Source organism: Bos mutus, chromosome 23 (assembly GCF_027580195.1).
Source record: "Bos mutus isolate GX-2022 chromosome 23, NWIPB_WYAK_1.1, whole genome shotgun sequence".
Lineage (NCBI taxonomy): Eukaryota > Metazoa > Chordata > Mammalia > Artiodactyla > Bovidae > Bos > Bos mutus.
Window position 1 is genome coordinate 35,036,681 of NC_091639.1, and position 16,059 is coordinate 35,052,739.

The following is a 16,059-nucleotide window of genomic DNA, read 5'->3' on the forward strand; positions in this document are numbered from 1 at the left end:
CCAGGCTCTATCCCTGGGTCCAGAAGATGCCTTGGAGAAGAGAATAGCTACCCACACCAGTATTCTTGCCTGGAGGATTTCATGGGCAGAGGAGCCTGGCCGGCTATAGTCCATGCGGTCACTAAGAGTTGGACACAGCTAACACTTTCACTTTCACTTTAAGGTCTTTTCTAAGCTGAAATTTCCCAAGTCCGTGACTTTGAATCAGATAGAGACCAGAGTCTCAAAGCATCTTTGAGTCTTATTAAATGAAAGTTACTCTCTGACAGGCAGGACCTCTGGCTGACAGTCTTTCACTGACTGCCACCCCACTCAAGTCCTGACACCTTAAACAACTCCATAACTCCATATATGTCTCAGACAATACTGTCTGTGCTTCCCGCCTTTACTGTCTTGATTGGCTACTCCTGTGGCCACATCCAGTGGTTCTCTGACTTTAATGTAAACTAGAATAGCCTGGAAAGCTTGACAAAAGCACAAATTCCTGGGGTGTAGGAGTGGAGCACAGGATCCAGGCTTAAGCCACCCAGCAAACTGCACTCCCATGGCCCTTGTGATGGGTCTAGGGACCTGCAAGTGAGAAAATCAGAGCTGATGAGCTCTCATGAGACACTTTAGGATAGATGGAGACACTCTTCCGTTGGCTTAGACATCATTAGGTCCGAGGCTGCCACCATAACCATTTTGTCCCCAAGAGGAGAGAAGAAGCAAAGTCAGGATGTGGGAAGATGCAGTTGAGATTATAGAGAACCTCGTTCTCATGACATAATTTGAGTTCTGAATCCGAGTATCACTGAAGCCAGACTATCCTGGTTTTGCGGCGAGCTGAGTGAATTAATTCCGTCTATTGTTTAAGGCATTTGAATTGGGTTTTCTGCCACCTGAAAGTTCTTAAGTGATACAGACTCAAACACCATTCTTTGTGGGCAGATCTGATTGAAAAGCGTGTTTACTCGTTGGCCTTGTGTCCTTGCAAAGCTGCAGGTTTCCGTGCTGGCTTCAGTGGGTTAGTGTCTGTTATGGATTTAGGATCCATTAGGTGCCGAGCATTCTACTAGGGGCCACAAGTGATCAACAGAAGACTCGATTCTTCCCCTCAAAGAGTTTATAATGGCATCCCACTCCAGTACTCTTGCCTGGGAAATCCCATGGACAGAGGAGCCTGGTAGGCTACAGTCCATGGGGTCGCAAAGAGTCGGACACGACTGAGTGACTTCACTTTCACTTTTCACTTTCATGCATTGGAGAAGGCAATGGCAACCCACTCCAGTGTTCATGCCTGGAGAATCCCAGGGACAGGGGAGCCTGGTGGGCTGCCATCTATGGGGTCGCACAGAGTCCGACACGACTGAAGCGACTTAGCAGCAGCAGCAGCAGCTGCAAGACAAACATGAGGCAAGAGTCAGGGGAGTGATGTAGGGGTAGGATTTTTTTGGGGGGTGGTTCTCTGTAGACGGGGTTGGGTCAAGGAAAACTTCATGGACGAGAGTGAGAAAGAAAGGAAAGAGGCTTTATTAAAAGCTGGAACACCATCTCCAAACACCTTATGTAAACTATGAGGACTATATGGGCCATAGAATAGAAACAGAATTAAATAAAATTCCATATAATTATATCTCATAGTATGCTTTGGATGATACAAGCAGATGTATCCTGGATGCTAGCTGAAATAACCTAAGAGTCAAGGAATTAGAGACCTTTTTGGTTACTAATATACTAACCCTTTGTGGCTGGCAGTGGCTTAAAATGTTTAATTGGATAAATTACATGTTTTGAAAGTTTCCAGGTTCTGTGTGTTTCTGCAGCTTTTCAGGTTAATTGCTCTGTTAATTCTGGAACAAGGCTTGCCTCCTCTAAAACTGATGGTAGATTTAGTCTTCATAGACTCTCTTTTACTTTCCCAGGAAAGTTGAGATAGAGTCAACTCTGGACCTGCTCTGTGCTCGTTCCTGATTTTAGAGTGATGTAGAAGGGTCCCATACGCTGGGCTTGCTCTCTAGCCTCTTAAACTGGGAGGATCCCACTTCCTACCATCATTGAGAACCCCAGGACAGTACCTAAAAAGTCCTTCCCAGCTCTTCATCAGGTGATTTGAAATCTTGGTGCCAGCTAGCTCCATACCATTTCTTGTATAACACCAGCAGACTCTTGTTTTACTTGCTTCTTCTCTACCTATACAGCTAATTCTTAAGGATCTTGGTGAAATAGTCTTTTTTTTTTTTTTTTTTTTTTTGCCACACTGATGCCTATCACCATCTCCCACCCTAAAGCCTCACCCAGTCCTTTGTACATAATAGGCACTCAATATGAGTTTGCTGGGAATTCCCTGGTGGCTTGGTGGTTAGGATTCCGGACTTTCGCTGTGTGAAAAGTGAAAACCCAGGTGGCCTGGGTACAATTCCTGGTTGGGGAACTGAGATCCCACAAGCCACATGGCACGGCCAAAAAAAAAAAAAAACCAACAACAAAGGAGCTTGCTAAAGAAGTGGATGTATACATTTAATCCTGCCATCAGTGTTTGGAAATTCATCTTACTCCTGGCTGATGAGAATTACTCCAGGAATCTGGATCATAGTGGAACAGGTCTTTACTCTCCTCCTGTGTTACATTTCCATCTCTGGGTGGGTCCCTGGGAACCCCACTCCCCTGAGAGTTCCCTCTTCAGTCTCTGACCCCCAGGCTTGGGATTTGTTTGTTACTGCTCCTGGAATGTTCTCCAGCAAGTCCTTTTTCCCTGGTCATCATCTCAGTCTTCAGAGTGGAATTTGTCAATGACTAGCAAGGCTCTCTTGCTCATATGTCATATGTCGTTAGGCTAAAAGGCCCCATCACCATTAGCAATGAGCTAAGGAGGATCACAGGATTAGCAGGGATAGACATCTACATCTTACTCCAGAAAATAAATACAAATTCATCAAAAGGATGTTTTATGGTGGTTCCCCCGGCAAATGACCATGCCTACAATAGCCTATCTCTGATGCCAGAATTTTCATCTTTTGGGGTTAAAGTACTGTTTCATGTTAAACTAAAGACTCTTTCCACCCATCTCATTAAATTATGATCATATATTATTCTCTTAATGTGAATGAGTTTGTGTGGGCTTTCAAGTGTGCAAATGACAGGAAGTGGGAGAGACTGATTAATCAGAATACGCTGATAGAGTGGAGGGGTCCCAAGGATCAGGATGCCTGGAGGTTGCTGGTGGGAAGAATGTGAGGAAGCAGTCTTCAGCCTTGAGTTTGGAGTGAAGGGTGTAACTGAGTCATGGAACCTGGATCAATAAGCCTCATTCCTACCTTCCTTTAGTTACTCAATACACATTCACCAAGCGAGTAATGGGGTGGATCATTTTACAGCTAAACTGTGGCATTTTTTAGGGTGAAAGCAATCACTATTAACATCTATGCTGGGATAACAGGCAAACCTAGATATACAGTCACCTTTGTGACACCTGCAAGACTTGATGCAGGACAGACAAAATTACCTGCTGCATCAAGAAACCTGTAAATGAGACAGAAAATATGACATGGTGATAAGAACAATACAGAGCTTTTTTTTTTTTTTTTTTAACTTACCAGGCACTGTGATAAGTAACTCATCTAATCCTTCCCATGGTTACTTATGTTATACCCATTACACAGATGTGGAAACTTGCCAACATCCTAAGGCTGAGCAGAGATGGAGCCAGAAGTCCAAGGATAGGGGGTTGGTTCCTGAGTCAGGCTCTTCTTCACCAAGAGAAGAAGAGACACAGCACAGAGGGGGTTCCAAGGAGGGAGGCAAACTTCCATTTGGGGAAAACAAGTTGGGTTTCCTGGCAAAGGAAACATTTAGTCTGTTCTGTGAAGGAGCTGGGAGGAGAAGAGAAAGTGGAAAAATGGTGGAAAGAGAGGTATAGAAGCAGAACAAACAAACAAACAAGCAAACATGGGCATATTTGGAAACAGAAAGAATTAGGTTTTGGCCAGGGCATTTGGAATGAACAAAAATTAACAATTAATGAAAGTGAAAGATGCTCAGTTGTGTTTGACTCTTTGTGACCCCATGGACTATAGAGTCCATGGAATTCTCCAGGCCAGAATACTGGAGTGGGTAGCCTTTCCCTTCTCTAGGGAATATTCCCAACCCAGGGATCAAACCCAGGTCTCCCGCATTGCAGGCGGATTATTTACCAACTGAGCTATCAGGGAAGCCTTTGAAGATTATTTTGAAGAAAATTAGAAGTACCAAAGGAATATTTCATGCAAAGATGGGCACAATAAAGGAGAGAAATGGCATGGACCTATCAGAAGCAGAAGATATTAAGAAAAGGTGGCAAGAACACACAGAAGAACTACACAAAAAAGATCTTCATGACCCAGATAACCATGATGGTGTGATCACTCACCTAGAGCCAGACATCCTGGAGTCCGAAGTCAAGCGGGCTTTAGGAAGCACTGCTACAAATAAAGCAGGTGGAGGTGATGGAATTTCAGCTGAGCTATTTCAAATCCTGAAAGATGATGCTGTAGAAGTGCTGCACTCAATATGCCAGGAAATTTGCCACTCAGCAGTGGCCACAGGACTGGAAAAGGCCAGTTTTCATTCCAATCCCAAAGAAAGGCAATGCTAAAGAATATTCAAACTACCTCATAATTGTACTCATCTCACATGCTACCAAAGTAATGCTCAAAATTCTCTAAGCCAGCCTTCAACTGTATGTGAACCAAGAACTTGCAGATGTTCAAGCTAGATTTAGAAAAGGCAGAGGAACCACAGATCAAATTGCCAAGATCCATTGGATCAGTAAAAAAGCAAGAGAGCTCCAGAAAAACATCTACTTTTGCCTTATTGACTAAATCAAAGCCTTTGACTGTGTGTATCACAACAAACTGGAAAATTCTGAAAGAGATGGTAATACCAGACCACTTTTCCTGCCTCCTGAGAAATCTGTATGCAGGTCAAGAAGCAAAATTTAGAACTGGACATGGAACAATGGACTGGCTCCAAATTGGGAAAGGAGTACATCAAGGCTGTATATTGTCACTTTGTTTATTTAACTTATATGCAGGGTACATCATGGGAAATGCTGGGCTGGATGAAGCACAGCTGAAATCAAGATTGCTGGGAGAAATATCAATAACCTCAGATATGCAGATGACACCACCTTTATGGCAGAAAGCAAAGAGTAATTAAAGAGCCTCTTGATGAAAGTGAAAGAGGAGAGTGAAAAAGCTGGCTTAAAACTCAACATTCGTGTCATCTGGTCCCATCACTTTATGGCAAACAGATGGGGAAGTAATGGAAACAGTGACAGACTTTATTTTCTTGGGCTCCAAAATTACTGCAGATGGTGACTGCAGCCATGAAATTAAAAGACGCTTGCTCCTTGGAAGAAAAGCTATGACAAACCTAGACAGCATATTAAAAAGCAGAGACCTTACTTTGCCAACAAAGGTCTTTCTAGTCAAAGGTATCATTTTTCCAGTGGTCATGTATGGATGTGAGAGTTGGACCATAAAGAAAGCTGAGTGCTGAAGAAGTGATGCTTTTGAGCTGTGGTGTTGGAGAAGACTCTTGAGAGTCCCTTGGACTGCAAGGAGATCAAACCAGTCAATCCTAAAGTAAATCAGTCCTGAATATTCATTGGAAGGACTGATGCTGAAGTTGAAGCTCCAATACGTTGGCCACCTAATGCAAAGAACTGACTCAGCAGAAAAGACCCTGATGCTGGGAAAGATTGAAGGCAGGAGGAAAAGGGGACGACAGAGGATGAAATGGTTGGATGGCATCACCGACTCAATGAACATGAGTTTGAGCAAGGTCCGGGAGTTGGTGATGGACAGGGAAGCCTGGCGTGCTGCAGTCTATGGGATTGCAAATAGTCAGACTTGACTGAATGACTGAAGTGAACAATTACTGAGGGGTTCACTAAGGATTGTGTATTTTGATCAGCATGGCAACATTTTGACATTGCAGCTATTTTTTATTCCCATCTTACAGATGAGGAGACTGAGGCTGAGAGAGGTTAAATAATTAGCTGCAGGTCAATCAGCTGTTAAGAAGCTCTTTCTGGCAATCCAACTCCAGAAGGCACACTCTCAGTCCTTATAGTATAACATCTTCTTGTGGGGTGGGTGACATGCCTGAAAGGGAAATTTCAACTAGGCTGAGAGGACTTAATTTATCATGGACATGGGGTAAAGAATATGGAAGGGTGAAGGGCCATGCTTTTGACACTCTGTGCTGGGTGGGAAGAATCAGGGAAGCTTATTTTCATGGGGCTGTGTTGGTGTTTCATTTGTTGGAGGAGGGAGTCTTTGTTGTGGGTGTCCTACAACAAATCTAATTGAGGAACTCTAGCAATTTCTCATCGGCAAAGGCAATGGCACCCCACTCCAGTACTCTTGCCTGGAAAATCCCATGGATGGAGGAGCCTGGTAGACTGCAGTCCATGGGGTTGCTAAGAGTTGGATATGACTGAGCAACTTCATTTTCACTTTTCACTTTCATGCATTGGAGAAGGAAATGGCAACCCACTCCAGTGTTCTTGCCTGAAAAATCCCAGGGATGGGGGAGCCTGATGGGCTGCTGTGTATGGGGTCGCACAGAGTCGGACACGACTGAAGTGACTTAGCAGCAGCAGCAGCAGCAGCAGCAGCAGCAGCAATTTCTCATGGAGCCTACTGTATGGCTTCAGTTTCCCTTTATATAAACAAGTGAGATTCTCTGAGCAAGGGATTCAGGATACTAGAATATCAAGTAACTTGGTTGGCTCTGTCAAGATGGTCAGGAAGTGAGATGAATATCTGCTGTCACTCACTTCCACTGAAAAATCTGGTTCCCTCAAAACTCTTTGAAGAGTAGTTAGAGAAAGGAAAGGGGATCATGACCTTGATGTCTTTTGAATTGGATGGAAAAGACTTCCTTTTTATGGCTGCAAAGTAATGTTCCCCAGCCAGGCTGAGGAGGTTGAAGGTCAGTTTGCAGATGAGTCAGGAAAGAAAAGGCTCACTGCCAGGCTCCTCTGGTAGGACTGTATTCCTGTTTCAGCAAACACCAGCTCCGCTGGGGCTTTCAAAACTTGGATGGGTCTTCCTGTGCCTAGAGGGTAGACCATGTTGGTAAAACCTGGATGGGCTAGTTGTTCTTCAGTTGCTAAGTTTTGTCCAACTCTTCATGACCCCATGGACTGCAGTAAGCCAGGCTCCTCTGTCCTCCACTGTCTCCAGGAGTTAGCTCCATTTCACGTCCATTGAGTTGGTGATGCTATCTAACCATCTCATCCTCTGTTGCCCCCTGCTTGTCTTCTGGAGTGTAGACTGTGTTGCTAAAAGCCTGAAGGGTCTTCCCATGCCTGGATGCCTGGACTGCACTGGCTTGAATTTTGTTGCTGATTTCCTTGGGCGCTGTGCCTGTGGGACTGGGTCGCGCTCACCTGGTCCAATGACCAGGGTTCCCAGAAGGTTTAGCAACATCTCAGATCTAATAGTACTTGATTGTAAGCTAGTACATGTTTCTGTAGAAATCAACTCTTCAGTTAAAAAACAGTACCTATTCCCTAACATGTGTGCTACATCTGTGAGCGAGAGTTAGCAGAATACCAATACATATCTAAGTGCAATTGGTAATTTTCCAAACACTATCAATCACTGCTCAGTTGTCCTCAGGTTTTCCTTTCTGCTTTAAAGAGAAACTTTATCCACTTATTTATTTATCCAACAATTATTTAATAAATGCCTCCTGAGTAAGAGACTAAGCTTGCTGGTGGGGTCGATTGAAAAGGCAGAAACCACCCTGACCTCATGGAGCTTCTAGTCAGAGGGGAGTGAGGGGTGAAGTAGACAATCACATAGGCAACAAATAAAAGTCTCGAGAAAATCTACGAGGAGGTGATGTGTTTAAAGCATCCAACCTTCCAGCTTGCATGCATGGTCTGGGTAAACATGTTCAACCTGAAATTTTTTCTCTATAAAACTTCAGGTTTTATACCATTGTTTCTGAAAGGCCATTTCTAATGTGATTATAATGCTCAGTGGTTGCGGCAAATCTTTTCGTTGGGTTGACTTATTTGCCCCGAAAGTATGATAAATTCCAGCCTGATTCCTGGAGCATTTCAAGAGATGTTTTGTGATGAACCCAGAGAGACCAAGCTAGAGAACTCTTTTTTCTCACCCTGCTGCTGAAGCAGCTGTGAGCGGCTGAAACGAGCCCACCAGCAGCTGACGCCACCTCTCTCGGGGGGCGCCAGCTGCAGTGAACTCAGTGAAGGGAGGGGGGCTTGTCTGCCGGCAGCTTCCAGATAATTGGATGAATTAGGGAGGGATAAAGATTTTCTTCCCCCCTGATACTGCAAGGATGATACATGAGGTAGTGCATGGCATTTCTCTCCTTGCCAATCTGAGTCCCAGGTCACGGCTCCATCACTGCCTTCCCCTCCCAGGTTCTGAGCCAATCCAAGAGAACTCCAGGGCAGGGTTAGCTAGACTCTTGCCACTTCAACGTTTGATACTTTCCAACTCTTCTACCATAAGTCTCATTGGTTTCCATGATATGAGCTCCAAATAGAGTCTCAATAGGAAAGAGGAGAGCAAGCCCTGGATTCACTACCACTTTGAACGGGGACATGAAATATTAGAATGATGACTGCTCTTATCCTTGTCAGCTGCCATTTCTCTTTTGTAGAGATGGAGGAATGGAAGGAGTGACCCTGTGTGTCAGTAAATCTGAGTCGTCCTCCAGGTTCTGGCAGCCTGGTCCAGAGGCAGCTTCTAGGAACCTCCGTATTCCCTCCTGTATTCTACAGGTGAATGGTTCACGTACCTGATGAGAGTCTCGGAATTCCTGCCCCACACTGTGCACTGTTCCCAGTGCCCAAGATGCAGAGATGAAAAGGGCCCTGTCTCTGACCTCAGGCTGCTTGCAGTGTAGCAAAGGCTACACAGGATGTGTTTTGGAGGCTCTCTGTGGATGCTGAAGCGTGGAGGCTGGGATGGGTAAGGAGGAACAAGGGGGCCTTCCTTCACCGCAAAGGAAATTCTAGTGGAAGCTTTCCAGAGTTGTTGCAGGTGAAAACTGAGGGTGTATCACAGCACTGGGTGAGTGCAGGACACCACGGAGGACGCGTGAGTTGGTCACATGCTCTGGCTAGGTGAGCACAAGCCTCAAGAGGCACCCTCCTGTAGGTCGGAAGCAGCCAGGGCGGGAGATAACCAGATGCAGGCCAAACAGCTTCAGGGTCTGTGTGGTCAGGCCCCCAGTCAGCGATGGAAATATTTGCAGGAGGCCCTGGCACTGGGAAACGGTGTTGGGGACTCAGGTGAGGGATTTGCAGGAGGCTGGGCGGATTCTGGAGGCCGCCTTCCGGTGGAAGCTTTGTGTCTGGTGATCTAGGTGCTCAGCTTCTGCTGAGTTTCAGAACCCGGCCTTGCCAGCTCCTTGATTTTGACTCTGTGAGACCTAAGCAGAGAACCTCGCCAAGCTCTCAGACTTTAAAAATAATTATTTAAAATTATTTACTTATTTATTTTTGGCTGTGCTAGGTCTTCGCTGCTGCACATGGGCTTTCTCTAGTTGTGGCAAGTGGGGGCGCTGCTCTTCCTTGTGATGCTCAGGCTTCTCACTGCGGTGGCTTCTCTTCTTGCAGAACACGGGGTCTTAGGCATGTGGGTTTCGGTAGTTGTGGTGCGTGGGCTTAGCTGCCCCATGGCATGTGGATTCTTCCCAGACCAGGAACAGAACCTGTGTTCCCTGCATTGTCAGGTGGATTCTCTAAAAAAAATGATTTGCAGTAATCTTTCTAAAATTTATTTATTTTTAATTGAAGAATAATTGCTTGACAATCCTGGTTTGATCTCTGCCATACATCAGCATGGATGAGCCCTAGGTACACATATGGTCCCTCCCACTGAACCTTCCTCCCACCTCCCACCCTTTCCCAGCCCTCTCGGTTGTTACAGAGCCCCAGTTTGGGTTCCCTGAGTGATACAGCAAATTCCTATTGGCTATCTATTTTATATATGGTAGTGTACATACTTCCATGCCACTCTCTCCATTCATCTCACCCTCTCCTTCCTCCCCAGTCCATGCCCATAAGTCTGTTCTCTATGTCTACGCCTCCATTGCTGGTCAGGCAGATTCATAACCACTGGGCCACCAGGGAAGTTGAGCCCTCAGACTTCTGACTGGGAGATAATCAGCGGGTACTGTTTTAAGCCTCTATGTTTGTGGTCAGTTGTAAGCAGAGAAAATGAACCCGGGGGCCACAACAGCACGGAAGCAGGACAGCTGTCTGGCAGGACACACTTCTAAAACAGGATGACACACCCCTTGGATTTGTCCCTTACTTCCATGGCGAGGTTGGAGGCTGCAGCCAAAGCGGAAGCCAACACGGAATGACTCAGCCTCACCTGTGCTGAGATCATGGCTGCCAGCTCCCCCGGCATGGGGCAGGGGGCTGGCATGGGGGCAGGACTGTTCTATTTTCAGAGTGGTTTGTGACTGTGAATTTCCAAACAGAGGGAAAGCTGAGGCCCCCAAGTGGGTCTGTAAGGGGTCAGCGATCTCCCCCTGGCCAGTTATCCTCCTGAACTGAACTGTGATTGGATGTCCACAAGGAATGTGGTCCCTATATGGAAGTCTTCAGGTCTTAACAAGATATCCAAGGCCATCTGTGGCTCCACGTTATCTCCACCCCAACAAGAGGTGCACTCTGGGGATCATGCCAACTTTTATGATGCATTATGATGCATCTTATGATGCATTTTATGATGCAACTTTTACTCTGCATTAAGCTCAGGCATTATCCATCTTCAAGAGTTTACTATTAAATACACGGAGCTAGTTTTCTATTATTATCTCCTCCAAAGGAAGTAGCTTCAGCTTCTCAGTTTCTTTCCAGCTCCAGAATGGGAAATGAAGAAGAAAGTTTTAAGAGGAGATTGTGGAGACATGAGCCCAGAACCCCAGGACTGGAGGGGCCTGAATGTCATGTGGTTCAACCTTCCGTTTGTGGCAGGCTTTGGGTGGGGTGATGGTTCCAAGCGCTCCTGGAATAATTCCAGTGACAGCACATTCACTGCTGATCAGCAAAAGCAACATATCTTTTGAGACTCAAATAGACATATCCTCCTGGTTGAGGCCTTTCCCTATAGCTTCTCTACTTGGTACATCACTACCTCTTGAGGCCTCATAAACCCTTGCCCTTCACATTCATTCACTCAACATAACACCCTTTTACTGATTGCCTGATTTGGGATGGGCAAGGAGAGGGGTTTTGAGAGAGTCATAAGACTCAAGTACAGCACTGGCAGCAAAGACGGAAGCTCGATGCTTGAGGAGGGCATTCAGCCCCTCTCCAAATCCCTCTTCTCTGATGGGACAACCCTGTGCCTCTCAGAGTCTTCACTGACACTGTTGGGAGTCCCTTCAGAGAGGAACTCATCATGGTGGTTCTTTTCTATACCTGCTCAGTCAGAAGCCCCGCCTTGCTCTCTCAATGCTCAGGGCTCCTAGACCGAAAGTGATCCTCCAAGGGCTCTGCCCAGCACACAGCAGAGTGGGTTCATGCTAGCTGCTCTCCTGGTGTCCACCTGGCCAAGACTGTAGGGACATCACAGGCAGCCGTGAAATCCATGCTGTGCCTCAAGTTCCCTCCTTTATAAAATGGGGATGATAACAGTTCCTACCTTATACAAATGCTTGAAGATGAAATGTGTTAACACACGTGATGTGCATTGCACAGTGCCTGGCACACGGTAAAAGCTCCATCAACGCCATCATCATTGTTATCATCATCACCATCGTCATTATCAACAGCACCATCACCACCATCATCCTACTAGCCACGCCTTTGGAGCCAATGGAAACTGATACTCTTCTCTTTCCCCTTGGTGTCTGCATTTGTCTTCCCTGGCTCCCATCTGGTCTGTTGAGATAACAGAAATAGCCACCCTATACTGAACACTGCACATGTGCCACACATCACCCTCTTGTGACCATACATCAGCCCTGGGAGGTAGATGTTATTATCTCCAATGTACAGACTAGGCAATTGGGTCTTTGAGAGATATAAGTGGCCCAGTGCTACAGAGCTGGTGAATACCAGAGCCCAGGATGAAAACCCAGATCTAGATGTTTCTGCCGTATTTATTATCTGCTGGGTGACAGAGTCAGTGCCTGTCGCCAACACATATTCTCAAAGTGAAAAGTGAAGTCGCTCAGTCGTGTCCAACTCTATGTGACCCCATGGATGGTAGCCTACCAGGCTCCTCCGTCCATGGGATTTTCCAGGCAAGAATGCTGGAGTGGGTTGCCATTTCCTTCTCTAGGAGATCTTCCCGACCCAGAGGTTGAACCCAGGTCTCCTGCATTGTAGGTAGACACTTCACTGTCTGAGCCACCAAGGAAGTCCAGTTCCCTATTGGTGGGCAAAGTGATCTCCTTCATCCTTGTCCTGACATCCTTTAGGTTGTTGCCTAAAGTTGTGAAGTCCCACAGGGCTCCAGATGCCAACTGGTAAGGACAGGCCTAAATAGGTTGTGTAGAGAGGGCTTGGGGAATCATTAAGTGACAGAAGCCACAGGTGAGGGAAGGAGAGGAAGATAGGACTGGGAGAGACTCTGAAACCAGAATGCCTGGGGTCAGGACCACCACCCACTGGCTGTGTGACCTCTGGGTCTCAGTGTGTTTAGCTGTAAAATGGAGAATCAAATAATGGGACTTACTCTGTTGGCTGGTTGTGAGATTTAAGTGAGATAAATACTATAGTTTTTGCTGCAGAGCTCAATCTATGTAAGTCATTATTATTATTGTTATTATTATTACTATAGTTTCCCAAGCATCATCAGTGACTAAGGTGCAGACTGGCAGCTGAGGGAAGAGTTGGGGCTGGGAGCAGACTGCTCCCCCCGACCTCGCCTTCTCCTTCCTGGCTCTCACCCACCAAGAGCCAGGCCCCAGCACCCACCCCTGCTTCTCCAGACCCTGGTCAGGCCAGTTTGCCTCCTTCCCTAAGCATGTGCACCTCAGAAATGCCACACACATTGCCAAGAAACCACCTTCCCCATCTATTTTAAAACCTTGTCAGGCTTTCTGTTTAATGTTTTAAAAGGCTATGTTCTAAAGAGGGACATGGTTAAGAAAATTATGGCACATCAACCTGATGGGATATTAAGCAGCCATTAAAGGGATAATTATGAGGATTGTGTAGCAAAATGGAAAATGCTTACAGATTAATATGAAATGGAAAAACAGCATAAAAAATTGGATCACATAGTGATTGCAACTAATCAAAACCACATCCCTGTGAACCAACACAGGAAAATAGTAGCGTCTCTTGTCCTTCTTTTATTGCTCTTCTCTCTTTCTCTCCTTCCCTCCCTCCCGCCCTGCCACTTCCAATCTTCCCTTCCTTTCATTCAACAGTAGTTTACTGAGCTCCTGCACTGTGTAGACACTACGCTCATTACCTGATTTAGAAAGGTGAAAAGACAGCTTCTGCCCTCAAGAAGTCTAACCAGAGAGATGAATCTGAAAACAAATAATCTTGACAGGTCAGAATTTAAATAATTCAATGTGACAAGGAAAGCAATTAACTCTGCTGAGGGGAATCAACAACGCTTCCCTAATTGGTAACCCACTGGTTGAGTCGGAAGGTGCTCAGTTGGAGGGGAAGAGGGTTCCAAGTGGAGGGAGCAGCGTGTACAAAGGCACAGAGGTGGGAGAACAGGGCGCCACCTCTTTGGACTTCTGGTCCACCTGCCCTTGAGTTCTGTGTCCAACAGGGAGGTGAAGGCACTGTACCGCTGACGTTACTCCCATGGGTCAGGGGTGCCTCAACCCCATAACTATATTTAGGATTCCATTATAGCCCCTGCATTCAGAAATTTATCAGAACCGTGTGAATCCACCTGATAGCTTCATAGGCTCTGTGGATGTGAGTGTGGGGAGAAGCCACATGGAGCTCCTAGCCCCTCTGGTCATCCCCATCACCCAGAAAGCTAGTTGGAAATAGACGTTTGCTTCTGTTCCGGGTATTTTGGAGTTACCAATCAGGTTCATCAGCCGCATTTCAGGAGCAAGGAAATTATAGCCTAGGGAGGGGAAACTGGTGATTCACCTTGCAAATTACTGGCCTGAACTCAGTTCTTCTGGCTCCAAAGCCAGAGCTCGTTGTTACACTCATGTCACTCTCCCTGTGGAGAAGAGCCTGACCATTTCCCTCCATGACCATCAGCTCTCTGGTTGCTCCATTTTTTCTTTTCCTCAATGTCAAGGGTATGCAGCTCTTTCCCAAGGCTGTAAGGTGTGGAGGACAAGCCTTCTTCCCCACTCATGACCTTCATGCTTCCATCCTTTCCAACTTTCATCTTTCTAGGCAGTCTGATGCCTGACCCTTTGTCTGCTCCTGGAAGCCACCATGACCTGGGTTTCAAGGTCACGTGTCCTGTCCCTCCTCCACCCCCTGCTCCTTCCTGCTCTCTTGAGAAACCTGATTTAAGGCAGGCATTCTGGTTAGAATAAGGAAAAGCAACAAACTGGGAAAAGCCTCCAGGACTCCATCCTCCTTCCAAGAACCAGCTCAGAGGTTGCCAAGAGAAAATCCTTCCTCAGTTGGCATCTCAGCCTCTTCATCTGTCAATGGTGGGCACTTTCCAGTGTTTGAACCTGAGGATCTCCAGTCTCACCAAGCCTGGCAATCATGTGACTAAGTTTCTGAGCGTCTGTACGTGGAGTAGGAGGACCGGCTTCTGTAGATGATCCTGCTTTCTTTAATGTTGACCCATATGCTTGGCGGTGGGGCGGGGCGTCACACAATAGGAACTCAGGAGCATCATATGGGCCGCACTTGAGTATCCCGGTGGAAACTGAGCTGTGAAGCAAATGAACCAACTTGGACTACAAAGAGTCTTTGGGCCATTTGTCACTTGTTTTTCTGTTTTTCCACCTATAAATGTGTTCCCTTGCTTTGGCATTCATGTGGTTTCAGAATGCTATTATCTTGTCAACATTGTTCCATAGCATCAACATTATCTCTTAATTACACAATTACTGTGTTATGTACTGTAGACCTAGTAATAAAATATTTCAAGTGTTCAAGCACAGACTAGATTTTGAAAAATATAATTTGAGTCAAACCAACTTGTAAAAACCACTAATAAATGTCACAGTCAAAAGAGGCCTTTGTGATATTCCTTGTATTCCCCCATTCAAAGGAGGGAGAGACTGAGTTCCAGAGCAGAGGAAGGGCCTGTGATTGGCCATTAATAGTTATTATAGTGAGTTTTTCAGACATGAGAGCCCATGAGAGAGCCAAGGTCCCAAAGTAACTGAGCAGAGTTGGGGGCTGGAGCTCAGGCCTGGTAATTCCTGATCTACTTCATTCCTTTCTTTTTCTAGATTGGTTATGAGGGGCTTTGCTGGTGGTCCAGTGGCTAAGTGGTCCATAGTCAAAGCACGGGGCCCTGGGTTTGATCCCGGGTCAGGGAACTAGATCTCACATGCCATAACTAAAGATCCCACATGCCTCAGTGAAGAGCGAAGAGCCAATGTTCCACAGTGAAGACCTGGCAAAATCAAATAAATACATAAATAAATATTTTTAAAAATGTAAAAAGAAAGAGTAGGTTATGCAACTTTTCCAGGTCAGCTGGTCAACACTGAGTTTGGAAGCCAATCCCCCAAGGACTGGCTTCCTCTGAGGACCAGGTCCCACTACTCACAGATGCTCAGTGATTGAAGGAAGGAGCATGGTACAGTCCCAGGGGGCTTCACCTCACCTCTACGTCAAAGAATTATGTCTCCAGGAAACATCTATTAAGAGGCAAATTGCCAGTATCAGAGGCAAGGCATGAAACCAGTTGTGCCATTGGCAACAATTAGTTTATTAGACAGGGAGTTAAGCCTGAAGGGACATCACAGGGGACAAGAGATGGTGATTGAGGGAGGAGGAGAGAAAAATGCATAGAGTGAGGTGCCCTGGGAAAGGCGGGCTGAGTTGGAGGGTAGATGAAGATTTTTTGGAACTGGGAACAGCAGAAGAATAGTCCCTAAAGGAACAGGATTTACCCTTTGATGAAA